Below are 15,556 nucleotides of genomic sequence, written 5' to 3' on the forward strand. Positions count from 1 at the left end.
ATGGTAAATGGAAATAGGGAGAGTAGACTTCCTTTTCTCGTTCCTGAACTCAGAGGGAGAGCTTTCAGTCTTTCAGAATTAATATGATGCTGATTATGGATATTTAGTAGATGCTTTTTGTGAAGTTTAGGAAATTCCTTCTATTCTTCATTTGCTGAGTTATTTTATTATAACAGGGTATTGAATTTTGTCAAGTGATTTTTCTGCATGCATCTGTTGAAGTGATCATATGGTTTGGTTTTTGTTCTTTATTAATACCATGAATTACAGTGATTGATTTTTCTATGTTGACTCAACATTACATTTCTGAGAAAAATCCCACTTGGTCATGGAATGCAATACTTCTTACATGTGACTGGATTTATTTGCTAGTATTTTGTTGGGGATTTGCTGCATCTATATTCTTAAGTGATATTTTGTAGTTTGTACTTTTCTTGTGATATCTTTGGTTTTGATATGAGGGTAATGCTAGCTTCATAGAATGAGGTAAGAAGTGTTCCCTCCTTTTCTATCTTTTGGAACATTTTGTAAAGGATTGGCATTAATTCTTTAAATATTTGATAGAGTTCATCAGTGAAGCCATCTGGTCCTGAGATTTTCTTTGTTGGGAGGCTTTTGATTACTAATTCAGTCTCATTATTTGTTACTGGTCTGTTCAGAATGTTATATTTCTTCACGATTCAGTCTTGGTAAGTTGTATGTTTCTAGGAATTTATCCATTTTGTCTAGATTATCCAATTTGTTGGCATATAAATATTCATAGTCGTCTCTATGATCCTATATATTTTTGTGGTGTCAGTTGTAATGTGTCCTCTTTCATTTCTGATTTTATTTGAGTCTTCTCTTTTTTTCTTAGTGTAGCTCACCATAAAAGTGTAGTTACAAGCTGTCACCATACAAAGATATTGTAATATTATTGACTATATTCCTTATGCTGTACTTTTTATCCCTATGACTTATTTATTTTATAATTTTAAGTTTGTTCCTCATTATCCCCTTCAACTATTTCACCCTTTCATTCCTTTCCCCTAATCTCAACCACTTTGTTCTCATGTTTATGAGCCTATTTCTGTTTTTTGTTTGTTTTATTTTTTTACATTCTACATATTAATGTAAGCATTTATCACTTCCCTCTAAGAACTGCTTTTCCCACATCCCATAAGTTTTGGTATGTTGTGCTTCAATTTTTATTTGTTTTGAGATACTTTTTGATTTCCCTTTTGATTTCTTCTTTGACCCACTGGTTGTTCAGGAGTGTAATTTTTTCACATATTTGTGAATTTTTCTCCTGTAATTTGTTTCTAACTTCATACTAGTGTAGTTAGAGAAGATAGTATGATTTCAGTCCTCTTAAATTTGCTAAGACTTGTTTTGTGACCTGTCATGTGTACTACCATGAGAACATTCCATGTGCACTTGAGAAGACTGTATGGTCTGCTGTTGTTGGATGGGGCATTCTGTATATGTCTTTTAGGTCCATTTGGTCTTCAGCATAGTTCAAATTTAAAGTTTTGTAATTATTTTTCTGTCTGGATGATCTATCTGTTATTGAATATGGGGTACTGAAGTATCCTACAGTTGTTATCTTGTTGTCTATTTCTTCTTTCAGATCTGTTAGTCTTTTCTTAATATATTTAGATGCTCTGATGTTGGGTGCATATATATTGATGATTGTTACAGCTTCTTGATGAGTTCACCCTTTTATCATCATATAATGACCTTCTTTGTCTCTTGTTACAGCTTTTGAGTAAAAATCTATTTTGTCTCTTATAAGCATAGCTACCCTGTTCTCTTTTGGTTTCCACTAGCATGGAATATCTTTTTCCATCCCTTCACTTTGAGCCTGTGTGTGTCTCTAAAGTTGAAGTGAGTCTTTTGTAGGCAGCATATAGCTGGGTCTTGTTTTTTAATTCATCCAGCCACTCTATACCTTTTGATTGGGGGATTTACTCCATTTAAATTTTAGAATAATCATTGATAGGTATGGACTTACGAATTCATTGTTTTCTGGCTGTTTTGTTCATTTTTCCCTCTTGCTTTTGTCCTCTGTAGAGCATTTTCCATTGTGGTATACTTTGATTCCCTTCTCTTTATCTTTTGTGTATGTACTGTAGGTTTTTGCTTTGCAGTTACCATTAGATTTACATAAAACATCTTACAGATATAACAGTTTATTTTCCACTGATAACAACTTAACTTAGCACACAAAAACTCAAATCTCTTTTTTCCACTTTTATAAGAAATAATTAGCATACATCACTGTATAAGTTTAAGGTGTACAGTGTGATGGTTTGATTTACATATATTATGAAATGATTATTGTAATAGGTTAAGCTAACATCCATCATCTTATGTAAATGTAATTAAAATAAAAGAAAAAAGAAAATTTTTCTCCTTGTGATGAGAACCTCTTAGGATTTACTCTCTTAACAATTTTACTATATATCACACAACAGTGTTAACTATAATCATCATGTTGTACATTACATCCCTAGTATTTATTTATCTTACAATTAGAAGTTTGTACATTTTGACCATCTTCCTCCAGCTCTCCCTCCTCCCACTCTCCACCCTTCTTAACCATCTGTCAAATCTCTTTTTCTATTTTTTTAGGTTTTTTTTAATATTTCACATGTAAGTGAGATCATACATATTTGTCTTTCTCTGATTTATTTTACTTAGCATAATGTCTCAAGGTCCATCCATGCTGTTGCAAATGGTATGATTTCCTTATTTTTATGGCTGAATAATATTCCATTGTATGTGTGTGTGTATAAATTTCTTTATCCATTCATCCATTGATGGACACTTCAGTTTTGCCTAAGTTTTATTCAATGTCTTGGCCATTTTAAATAATGCTGCTATGAATATGGGAGTACAGATATCTTTTTGAGTTAGTGTTTTCACAAAACTCTAGCCTATTGCCCCCTCCTGCATTTTGTTTTTAATATCACAATTTGCCCCCCTTTTATACTATGTATTCATTATCAAATTATTGTAGCTATATTTATTTTTTAATACTTTTGCCCTTTAACCTTTTTACTAGAGTTAAGTGGTTAACACAATACCATATTATGTATTAGAATATTCTGAATATGACTATATATTCACCTGTACCAGTGTGTTTTATATGCTCATATTACTTATTAGTATCTTTTAATTTCAGCCTGAAGAATTCTTCATCACATTTCTTGTAATGTAGGTCTAGGGTGATGAACTCTGTAAGTCTGGGCAGAGGAAATCCCGGGGCGAAATACCTCTAAAAACCAAAATCGGTCAAAGGGAGAAATAAAGTTTAAAACCCATTTATTGCTTACAAACTGCAGTCCGGGCTCTTCTCTCTTTCCTGCTCCAATGGAAGCAAAACCGGCCCTCCTTCTCACCTCTCAGGTACAGATAAGTACTCCGTTGCCCAGGTAATTACCCATTGATATGGAGACAAACTTCTCTGTGCCTCTGAGGATATGCAAATGCAATAAACCATACTTTTTTCCACGTCTGAACACCTGTTGATATGCAGATATACTAAAGCCAGGCAAGATATTCTGGAAATATTACAATTTTACCCACAAACTCCCTCAGCTTTTGTTTGTCTGGGAAAGTCCTTATCTCTCCTTCATTCCTGAGGGATAACTGCCAGATAAAGTATTCTTAGTTGGAAGGCTTTTTCCTAGCACTTTGAATATGTCATCCTACTCTCTCTTGGCCTACAAAATTTGGGCTGAGAAATCCACTGGTGGCCTTATGGGGGTTCCCTTGTATGTGAAGGACTGTTTTCTTTTGCTGCTTTAAAAACTGTGTTTGGTTTTAGGTAATTTTATTATAATGTGTCCTGGAGATGATCATTTCAGGTTGAAATTTTGAGGTGACCCATTAGCTTCATGAACTCAGATGTCTAGATCTCTCCGCAGATTTGTGAAGTTCTCAGCCATTATTTATTTACGTAAACTTTCTGCCCCCTTATCCCTCTCTGCTTCTTCTGGGACTCCAATAATTCACAGATTATTTCTCTTGATGATATCTTATAGTTCAGGTAGGCTTTCTTCACTCTTTTTCATTCTTTTTTCTTTGCTCACTTCTGACTGGATAATTTCAAAGATTCTATAATTATACTTAACAGATTCTTCTGTTTGATCCATTCTGACTTTAATGCTATTGCATTTTTAATGTAATTCATTGTATTCTTCAGCTTCTGAATTTCTATGATTGTTTCTTATGTGATTTCTACTTCTTTGTTAAACTTCTCATTCTTCTGTGTATTGTTTTTATAAATTTGTTTAATTGTCTTTCTGTGTTCTCTTGAAGTTCATTGAGACTCCTTAAAACAGCTATTTTGAATTTTTTATCTGGTAAATTGCAGATCTCCATGTCTTTGGGGTAAGTTACTAGAAAACTATTGACCTTTAGCGGTATCATGTTTCCTTGATTTTTCACGTTCCTGGAAGTCCTGCACTACTGTCTTCACATTTGAAGTAGTTCTCACCTCCTTCACTCGCTCCTGCAGTGACTTCAGGAGAGAAATAACTTCTGTCAGGGATTCTGAGACCTTCTAAAGATATGCCCACTCTACACCTCTTGCTCCCTCTTGTGGAAGAATTCTTAAGCTTATATTCCTTCCCTTGGTCTTGCAAAGCATCAGGCCATGTACTAACAGCCTGCCTTTTGCTTTCCCAAGGCTGGTTCTAAATGTTCAAGTTGGAGGTCTCTCTCAGGCCCACAGATTTGCTCTGGCTTTCTGCACATGCCCCCTAGCTGTCCGGAAAAACTCAATCTCACTGTCAACAGGGGCTTGCTCAGGGAGCCAGCCAAGGGTTGGGGGGAGGAGCATGACTATGAGGTGCATGGAGCTATGGGCATGCCTGTGGACCTGTGGGCCAGTCAGGGTGATCTTGGGTGAGTGGTCCCTAATGGCTTGTGGAAAATTCCTGACACAGTTATTAGGATTCATGTCTCTTTCATATTCCATTCTTAGCCCTGGCTGTTATTCTTCCAGCTCATCACTGACCTCAAACTCACACCTCGGTACTCTGGGTGGGCCAAAAGAGAAATGGGCCTTGTTGGTAGGTCCTGCATAGCTGGGGAAACTGGGTGCTTATGTACATTTTCTCATTTTCCCCTGTGGGAGGAATCACAGGCTGAGCAGTGCTCTCTTGGTACTGAACTATGCTACCTGCAGGTATGGGTAATACAAGTAAAATCATATTGTTCATCTTACCTTCTCCAGTGTATCCAATCTTGGATTTTTTTTTTGTTCAAGTGGTGTGCTAGAACTTCTCTTCTAGACTTCTACACTTTCACAAAGGCTTTTTTTTCCGTGGGTGATTTTCCAAGTTATGTTCTCTAGGGATTCCCAGACTGCAGTCAAGAGGGGCTAGACTCATTCCACAGGCCACAGTTTGGACTGAGATTTGTATGCCTATTATCTGACTTACAGATGGGTAAGACTCCTTCTGAGTCCCTTGGAGGATGGTGCTGGTAACTGAATCAAAGCTAAATGGGGGCTGTAGCTGAGTCTTCAGGGTTACAGAGCTGTTTCTGGGTCTATAGCTGGGGCTGTAGTAGGCAAGTCAGCAGCTTGTCTTCTCAAAATGGTTCTCTGCATTCTTAGACTGTATCAGGGTTTCACAATTTCTTACTTGGAATCCAGAGCTCCCACAAAGGCACTTTTGTCTCTAGATGGGTGCTAAATTGATGTTGAGAGCAGTATATGAGTAAAGGGCATCTTACATGGCCTTCTTGCTGATGTCATTTCCCATTGGTCTATTTGACTATCATTGCACAAATACCACACTGTCATAATTACTGTAGCATTATAATACAAGTCTTCATATCTGATAGTGTAAGCCCTCCAGCTTTGTTGTTGTTTAAAGTTGCTTTGGTTCTTCCAGGACCTCTGCATTTCCATATAAATTTTAGAACCATCTTGATTTCCACAACAAAACTTGTTGGCACTTCTGTTGAGATTGTATTGAATCTATATATCAATCTGGGTAAAATTAACACATTAAAAATAATGAGTTTTCTAACCCATGAACATAATATATCAATCTATTTATTTGAGCTTTTTTAAATTTCAGCAATATTTTATAATTTTCTGTCTGCTGCAACTTTTAAATAACATTCTTTTATTTCTATTCTGTCTTTTCATTTTCTTTAACTAAAAAAAGAAAAAAATACACGACTGCATCTACTTGGCTTTCCTATTAGACATGGATTTCTCTTAATTATTGTATTCCTTCTCTATCTCCATTTTCCCCCACACCTAAATACAATGAGACATCATGTGATGGCTAATAGTAGGTTGAGGGAGGTAAAATTGAAATCATTGTACTCATATTATTACAAATGACTAAAATTCTCCACCAAAATCTTAAGATAGAATCTGATAGCTTAAGATAGGTAAGATAGCTTTTTTATTCTACCATTTACTGTTGACATCAGATTCCATATCTCTTTCTTTAATACACTTATATCAGGGGAATACATTTTAGCAAAAGCACTTTGGTTAACAGTTATCTCTCTGCAATTACCATTTAAGCAACAACTTTAATGCTTTTGTCACCTATAAAAGAAAAACCCCTGGTAGAGTATTTAAGGAGGTGGTAGACTAGGAGAGGCTTTTTCTTAGCAAAATTTTGACCTAAGGGTCTAAAGCCTGATGGTATATGTACCCTTTTGTGTTTATTCATATTCACAAAATTAACTCCCACTCTAGAGGTTAATTCTTCTTGCATCTTTAATTCTGTTCAAGAATCTCATCAGGAAATTTTTAGGACCCTCATTTCTGAAAAATTATTCAGACTAAACCCTGGTTCTTCTGAGAGTTCTTTGAAACCTTGTTTTTCTAAAAGCTTATCTTCTAGTTTAATGCTCCTTGGTGTTCATCAAGTGCTTATATTTACTTAATTTTATTTGAACTTTGTAACTCTGTAAGGCGGATAGCATTTACACACAGAGAGGCACCACATAATTTCTGCTGTCTTTCCTCTAACTTCATATATTTCAGGTCACCTTGGAAAAATTCCCAACATTACCTATATAGGAATTGATTTTCAAGATTAGCATAAAACCCAAATGGCATCCTAATTTTCCAGTTCAGGTCTTCACATTATTTAGTTTTCATTGTTCATATGGTCAGTATCTACTACAGTTCCTAGCCCATCATTTCTATTGATTTGCCTCTGCTTGCTCCAGCTGAAAAGGCTCTCTGAACAGAAAGCTTGCAGAGAATGCTGAGATAAGGGTTATGTCTATAAGTATATTTTGCATTTGAAAACCCTAGGCAAATAGCCATGCAGATCATTTTAGTTTCTCCATATTTAGATAGGTGTTATGGCCTGCCTATCTGACCAGCTTATCTCCAAGAACTTTATGGGATGATAAGGACAAGAATATAGTGACAAGATGGCTGAAATGTACTTATTTATACCATCTACCTATTGGTCCTAATTCTGCCCTCTGAAAAGGCAGAGAATAAGTTCAATTTCTCTTCTACATGGTAGCTCTTTAAAAATTTTAAGGCAGCTGTGGCTCCCTTTTCTTATATTCCCCAAACCTCTTTTTCCAAACCAGTATAAACAACTAGACATGTACTGTGTTGGTCATTCTTCACAGCATGCCATCTAGTTCATTGATATTTTACCTAATGTTACCTACATTATTAATACAGTCTCAAGCACCATGTTTGATAGGCATGTTGGTTCATACAGTAGATTTATACAGCAATAAAATGTATGGATTACAGTTTCTTGAATCAGAATGGATGAATCTCACAAATACAATGTTGAGTGAAAGAAACCAGAAACAGAAGAACATATACTGTTTGATTTCCTGTATATAACAATTCAAAAAACAGAAAAACTAAAGCGTTAATGTTCAGGAATACATGCTTAGGTGGTAAAGCTATAAAGAAAGATGAGGACATGATTCTCATAAAAATCAGGTTAATGGTTACCTCTGTGGAAAAGAGGACTTAATGATTGGCAGGGGGACCCTGGGGTGCTGGTTACCAGGCTGATTCTCTGAAAACCTCTGAGATACGTATTTCTGTGTGCTCACTTTTCTGTATGTGTATTTCTTTACAACAGAAGAGGTTTTTCAAAAAAGGACAGTGTTCTTCTGCTTTCAGTTTCTCGAATATTGTAGGGGACGGCCTTTGTCTTCTCACATGTTTGAAGGCAGAATGGGAAAGCACCTTCCCCCGTGTCTGAAAGCAGCATGGGAAAGCACCAGCTTGGGAACAACCGGTGCAGTCCTGGGAATTTATCTGCCCACAAAATCATATCTTGTCTTCAAAGACGAGCCAAGACGCCTCACTCTGAAAATAGGGAGACCTTGAGGACATGTGAAAACACCACCCCTGCTTACTAGGCAGTTTCTAAGAAAATCAACAAGGTGCTCTGGCCTGCCCCCGCTGAGAAGGGAAAGATGAGTATAGCACTTGGCTGAGATCCGAGAAAGACAGTATAAAAATAAAGGTGCTGCGCCACATCGGGGCTGCAGCCATTGCCTATCTGTGCTGTCTGTGTTTTTTGTTCTCTCATGTCACCCAAAGAAAACGTGTGGAACGCTACATCTGGTGCCCAACGTGGGGCTCGAGTGGACGACCCCACTGTGAGGCAGGACCTCACAACCCTGAAGAAATTGGAGAGGGGATGCCAGGGGTGACTTGAGACCCAGAAGGGGACCAACATCGGGTAAGCCGACAACCGCGATAGTTGGACTTCTGGAAGAAATAAGGAGTACTAGTGGGGAACTCTCCCTCTTTTGAGAGGGAGTATCAACAGCTCATACAGGGACTTCTGTATTCTCTTGGCTTAACTGCCAAAGACAAGCTGTTGAAAGATTTATTTACCAGGGTCGGGAAGCATTGCTTTTGGTTTCACTTTCAGTCAGAGGTGCAATTAAATAATGAAGCATGGCGTAAAGTTGTTAAAACTCTTCGCCAGGCTCATCAACAGGGGGACACAATGCCTGCTACTTTGTGGTCCCTTTCTACCTCTATTTCTCAAGCTTTGCAGCTGTTAGAAACGGACTCTGAGAGAGATGCTCGCTCTGCTGTCTCTGATAAACATAGTCCTTATATGAAGATGTTCCAGAGGTTTTGAGTTTGCCACCTCCCCCTGACGAGGGTGGGGGTGAGTCTGATAAGGAAGACAATATATTGACGGAGTTTAGAGAAACTGACAGTAGCTACCACTCCCCCCAGGCTTTCACGCTCTGCTCCGCCGCTTTCTGCCTTTCCCACTTTTCTCCCACCTCCACCGCCGCTGCCAGCTGCTGGACGCTCCTTTACTGTTCCCAAAGGACCTGGTCCTGGTGCTTGGGATGAAGTTCTGTCTTCCCAATCACTAGACGAGAGATCCCTTCTAATGCCCAATTCCCTCAAGGAGGACTTGAGGTAAATTATCTCCCAGGAACATATAAGGTCCTGAAAGAGTTAAAACAAGCTGTCCAAAATTATGGCCCTCAATCTCCTTTTGTGTTAGGCCTACTTAAGACTGTTTCTGCAGAAAATTTGTTGCTACCCTTAGATTGGGAAAATATCTGTAAAACTGTTTTAGAAGGGTCACAATGGTTCAGTTAAAAAGCTGGTGGTATGAAGAAGCTACCTCACAAGCTAGGAGGAATGCCACTCTGCAACCTCCTGGTCCGGTGGAGTCTGAACTCACCGGGGCAGTGCCTCATGCCTCCTTGGAAGCTCAAGCTAGACTTAGTGATTTGGCCTTAACCGAAGTGAAGTCCATAGTGTTAAAATCATAGATGAAAATTGAAATCTCAGGAAAAGATAGCCCCTTCATTCACAAAAACTACCCAAGGTCCTTTGGAACCATATACTGATTTTTTATCTCATTTAAAGGATGCTGTTTTCCGCAGCTTAGGAGATAGTCCTGCAGCTAACACGCTTCTTCAAGTACTGGCATTTGAAAATGCAAACCCAGAGTGCCAGAAAGCGCTTTGCCCATTAAAAGTTAGCGGCACTCCAGTTGATGAATTTATAAGAGCCTGTGCTGGCATAGGCAGAGTTGCTTATCAAGCTGAAATTCTTGCTGCTGCACTTCAAAAAAGTACTCCTAAACTAACTTGTTTTAATAGTGGAAAAAGTGGACATATAAGAAGAGAATGCAAAACAGAAAATATAATTTCTTACAAAAAGCGTCTAAGGTAATGTAAATAGAGCCTGTAAAATAATCAAGCTACACCCTCAAACCAACATGTAAATAGCTCTATTCTATAAACTCCTTTCCTTAGAGGCAGTCGTCCTAGAGCTAGGCATTTCCTTGTCTGCAGCCCCAAGGAAGCGAAACAAGCTTGTAACCCGAATCAAGGCTCTAGCAGTAAGAGGTCACATGGTCCCTACACTTATCAGATAGGCAGGGGGCTCTCAAGAAATGACTAAAGCTAGGACAGAAAAAACTAGGAAAACTGAGTGTAATTCAATCCCTAAACTCTAAGAAGGAAGTGTCTTATCTTCTGCACACAAACCTGGCCTCAATACAAACACTCTGATTAGAGAGGCTTGGCCCCTGAAAGAAGTATACAATATAATGTTATGTAGCTAAATATATTTTGCCACAAGGAAAGTAGTCAAAAGTCCCATGAACTACTACAATATAGAACTAGTTTTCTAAATTCTTTTAGTGAAAATCTATTCTACTTACTAGGTTCATCATTATCTTTGAAAATTGGGAAGTTTTAAACTAGAGTCCCTGAGATAGAAGAAATTTATCTTTTACAATACAGCCTGGCTATAAATAACTCATTCTAGAATTGTACATGCATTTTATTTCCAGCCCCGTGGACTGGGGCTGTCTAAACCTTAACCCAGTAATGTAAACTGCTCGCCCTTAGAGTGTAATCTTGAAAACTGAAGTACTTTGATCAAGTAAGCTAAAAAGAAAGAAGACAATTGAATATTAGTAACTCAAATCTTTATATCAGTTTGTCTGTGTATATGTTTTTATATGAAAAGTGTTGCTAACTGTAGTCATTATGTCTCAGTCTGTATGTTTGTGTGTCTAAGTGTGTAAAAAAAAAATATTTTCTACCTCAGGATGGTATTAATAAAAATTGATTTAAAAACAAGCGCTTGTGGAAATTGAGCATTCGAAAACTTCCAGAAAATCTAATAAAAAATATTAAGCATTAGTGCTAATTTAAGTTAACTGAAATGGACATGCCCTTATAGTTATCAGGTGCCAACGTTTACTTAAAGTCATTTAAGTTGATGTTACCTGTTAAACATTTCAAGAAGATGCTTAAAGAAAAGCTTGACTTTGTCTGATGTGTAGTAAAAGTTGTAAGTAATCTAGCATGGTTGCTAAAAATAAGGAAACAAGTGTAGCAAATGAACATCTTAATAATAATACTGTATTAATGTATAACAGCGTATATATCTGCAAACAGCCTGAGAATTTTTGTGGTAACCAAAATTCTTGAAGTTTTGCTAAGTTATATAGACATATTTTGTACTTAATGAGAAATTGTCCTGTAAGGCAATTGCCAAAAATGATAAAATATGTTCATAAATGTATCGATCTGAAGAATGCTGGTGTAACAGTTTACAATAGTCTATTTTTCAGTGTTCACTGAAGGTTAAGGTACCAAATAGTTTTAAGTGCTAATTAAAATGACTTAATATAATAAGGAAAACATTTCTGTATGCTAAGAATGTATGTTTTAATAAGAAAAGGTATAAAGAATAGAAATGCATTGTGTTGAAAGTAAAAAAAGATAACTATTCAAAAGTACAGCTATTTGTTCAAGAAAAAAACACTGAATGTAAGAGAAAAGTTGTAAAAGGTTTATAAAAGGTTGACATAATCATGCTATGTGAAGTTAAAGCAAAGAAATATTGATATCAAGTACATAGCAAGACTAGAATTTTTGTTTGTTAAAAGAACAAAAGTTTATTACACTACATTTAATGTTGAAAGATTGTAGAAAGTTTTCTAATTAGTTATTAAAATAGTTTCTTATGCTTAAAGACTTAATGAATTGTCTGTGTATTTAAGAAAATAAGATCAATATTAAAAAGACTAAGCTAAGTGTTGTTAACTATGTAACGCTCTGTATTTGCTTTTAAACCTTTTTATTATCATTCTAGTTAAATAACAAGTGTTATTTAATAACTATAATTCTATTTAAGCAAGTGCCTTAAAAACTTTTGACAACTTCCCAAGACCAAATTTAAAAAAGTATTTTTACCTCTAGTTAACTCTGATATTTTCCAAAGGGCCCCTGGAACATGTCAGAGAAATTCCTTCTCCTCATCAAGGAAAATATTTGACTAATTTGGCTTATTTACCTGATATATCAAAGGACTATCAAGGGCTATCAAAAGGAATAATGCTAAATTTTATTACTGAGTGTTTTATGTTACATAAATATCCAAACTTCCACATATCAACTATTTTACAGTAAGTTCTCATCAGATGTTTAACCATTGTCATTTGTGAATCTTTTCTTGTTTATAATCACTGTTTAATTACTCCTAAGCTAGTAAAGAACTAGATTTCAGCAGAATAGGTATTAGTTACCTAAAATTAAGTAAACTAAAGAAAAATGATTTTGTAGCTTCTTGTTTCAAGGGTTGCTGATAAAATGTTTTAAGCTTTTTCTCTTACGCTGACTGACAGCGCTCCAGTTTACCTCTCCTCTGTGTTACATACATTTTTTCAGCTATATAACATCACTCATAAAACAGGCATTTCATACAATTCTACAGGCCAAGCTCTCATTGACTATTGTCATTTTACTCTTAAACATTATTAATTAATACAAAGAGGGGGGATTACTCCCCGATATGATAAAATTAATTGCAAATTGACGATCAATGCATGCTTTACATATCCTTAATTTTGATCTTTTAAAAGGTGACGGACGATCAGCAGTGGAAATACGTTTTTCTGATAATATTTCCTTTTCTGAAACCACAACAGTTCCTGTGTGGTAATCTCCAATGGGTTCTTCACTATGGCATAAAAGTCATATCAAGGTGTGGGGCAAAGAGTTTGCTGTGTTGTTACAGAGGATCAACGCTTGATCTAGCTACCCAGAGAATGAATTCAGATACAATATAAAGAAGAACTTCCAACATCAACATCCTCTAGAAGAATCATTCCAGAAGGTGACCATCAAAAAACCTCAACAAAAGTCTGCACATCAGACATGGAAAACTGAAGCCCAACTAAATAATAGTATCTTTGTTTTTATTTCCGATAATGGCACTTACATATGTACATACTACACAAGCTTGCATTATAACAGCAAGTGTAAGCAACCCCCCTTATTTAAGCCGTGGTGTAGCTCTGTATTGCTTATCTACTTGCTCCACTCCTGTAGGCCCTATAGTATGGAAAAAGAATGGTGAAGAAATATAGAGACAAATGATGGAGGAAAACTTGGATGGAATGATATTGCTGATCGGTCTGTTAGAGATGGTGATCATTGTGATATTTATAAAGCAGTTTTATCCAGAGAAGATATTGGCAACTACACCTGTGAAAAGTTTCAAAAAAGAACTCCTATCATAGAGTAATTATGTGTATTTAAATATATCACTCATGCCAGAAAATAATTTTTCCTCACTTAACTTGTGGTTACAACAACTCGCACGCTAAGGGTTGGTTGCACAGGTCATCTTTTTGTGTAGCAAGAGATTCCTCTATCAGTGAACTGCTGAAGAAGAATTTAATAGGCACAAGACTTCCTCTTACAGTGTTCACTAATGTATCAGGCATAAACATCACTCTTCCCCCTAAAGTGCTTGCTCCTGATGCCCAATTAAATTTACCTGTTAGTACTACTATAATTATTGATTGTGTATGTATTAATTGTACTCATGTACCGTCTTACTGTGATTCTACAATCAATGTAAAATTGGTCTTCTAGATATAGACTTCTGAATGGTTGGGTATCTTTGTGTGATAATGAAACATATCAAGCCCTCTCTCCACACTATCAAGGTGTTTGTGGTGTGGGATACATTCTTCCTGCCATAATAAATCATCCAAGATAAAAGCCCAATAGACTTCTCCGAGCTCTGCCATCTGATTGTGATGAAAACTTGAAACTTTCAGATCCTGCCGCTATTGCAGTTGCAGCTGCATTCCTCCTGCAGGTTCCTGGACTTGTCGTTAGAATGTTAAAGGAGATATCTAAGCTGGCCTGCGCATATAGCAAAACAACAAATTTGACTGCTTCTATATTATCTGAACTCAACCAAGAACTGGGAGAAGTGCGAGTTGCGGTACTCCAGAATCACGCTACTATAGATTGTCTGCTGTTAAAAGAACATGAAAGATGTAAGCAGTTTCCAAGAATGTGCTGTTTCAATTTGTCTGATTTTTCTCAAACTACCCAAAATCAATTAGATGATATCCATCATATTGTCAATAAGTTTTTACAAATGCCTGAGCTATCTAACTGGTTTTCTTAATTTCATTAGATATAACTAGTAATTGTAAGTCTGCCTTTGTTATGTATCTGTATTCCTATTCTGTTAATGTGTGTATGCAATTTAACTAGTAGTTTGTTAAAACCTATATATATATTCAAATTATGTCTATCGACATGTTCAATCTCAGCCCTGTAATATTTAAAGAAAGGAGGAGATGTAGGGGAAGGCCTTTGTCTTCTCACATGTTTGAAGGCAGAATGAGAAAGCACCTTCCCCCATGTCTGAAAGCAGCATGGGAAAGCACCAGCTTGAGAACAACCGGTGCAGTTCTGGGAAGTTATCTGCCCACAAAATCATATCTTGTTCTCAAAGACGAGCCAAGACACCTCACTCTGAAAATAGGGAGACCTTGAGGACATGTGAAAACACCACCCCTGCTTACTAGGCAGTTTCTAAGAAAATCAACAAGGTGCTCTGGCCTGCCCCCGCTGAGAAGGGAAAGATGAGTATAGCACTTGGCTGAGATCCGAGAAAGACAGTATAAAAATAAAGGTGCTGCGCCACATTGGGGCTGCAGCCATTGTCTATCTGTCTGTGTTGTCTGTGTTTTTTGTTCTCTCATGTCACCCAAAGAAAACGTGCAGCATGCTACAAATATCCTAGATAGAGATCCAACAGTCTCATCTGTAAGTTCTTTAGGGTCTTAGGGTCCAGCCAGGTAAAGGGAAATTACTCTTGGTGTTTCAAACAGGGAATTTAATAAAAAGAATTAATTAGAAAGATTTTGAAAAGAATGATAGAACAAAAGGAAGAAGGGATGGGGGCAAAAGGAAGAAGAGATAATACCTGGAGATCAGAAATTAATATTCCTGGAGCAAAGCTCACAAGCTTGTACCTACTACTGCCCTGATAGAGACATTATTACTATCAAATCTAAGTTAGTCAAAGTAGTATCACCTTAACCAGGGCTAGAAACTGTACTTTTGGTGCCGCTGTAACTCTTGTCAGCAACTGCTACGTTTGAGAGCCCAAAGTAGGAAGCATCTCTCATCCTCCTGCCTTCTGATCGGCCAGTGGCTCCACCTGGCAGACTGTAAGAGCAAGCTAAGTTGACAAGAGAGCCTGGAAAATGTACAGAGCAAAATATAGAATGAT

General features: G+C 36.8%; 1 long non-coding RNA gene across 2 annotated transcripts; it reads left to right on the top strand.

The window, feature by feature from the left end:
- The first annotated feature begins 8,153 nt into the window (after positions 1 to 8,153).
- On the top strand, positions 8,154 to 14,990 carry LOC118936041 (uncharacterized). 2 transcript variants are annotated; one of them, XR_008995038.1, is made up of 2 exons: positions 8,154 to 8,696; positions 12,876 to 14,990. It is a non-coding gene; the product is annotated as an uncharacterized LOC118936041 (long non-coding RNA). The 2 variants fall into 2 exon arrangements; XR_005034096.2 differs by having other exon boundaries at positions 12,942 to 14,990.
- Positions 14,991 to 15,556: the final 566 nt, after the last annotated feature.

The sequence above is a fragment of the Manis pentadactyla genome, chromosome X (genome assembly GCF_030020395.1).
Source record: "Manis pentadactyla isolate mManPen7 chromosome X, mManPen7.hap1, whole genome shotgun sequence".
NCBI classification, from domain to species: Eukaryota; Metazoa; Chordata; class Mammalia; order Pholidota; family Manidae; genus Manis; species Manis pentadactyla.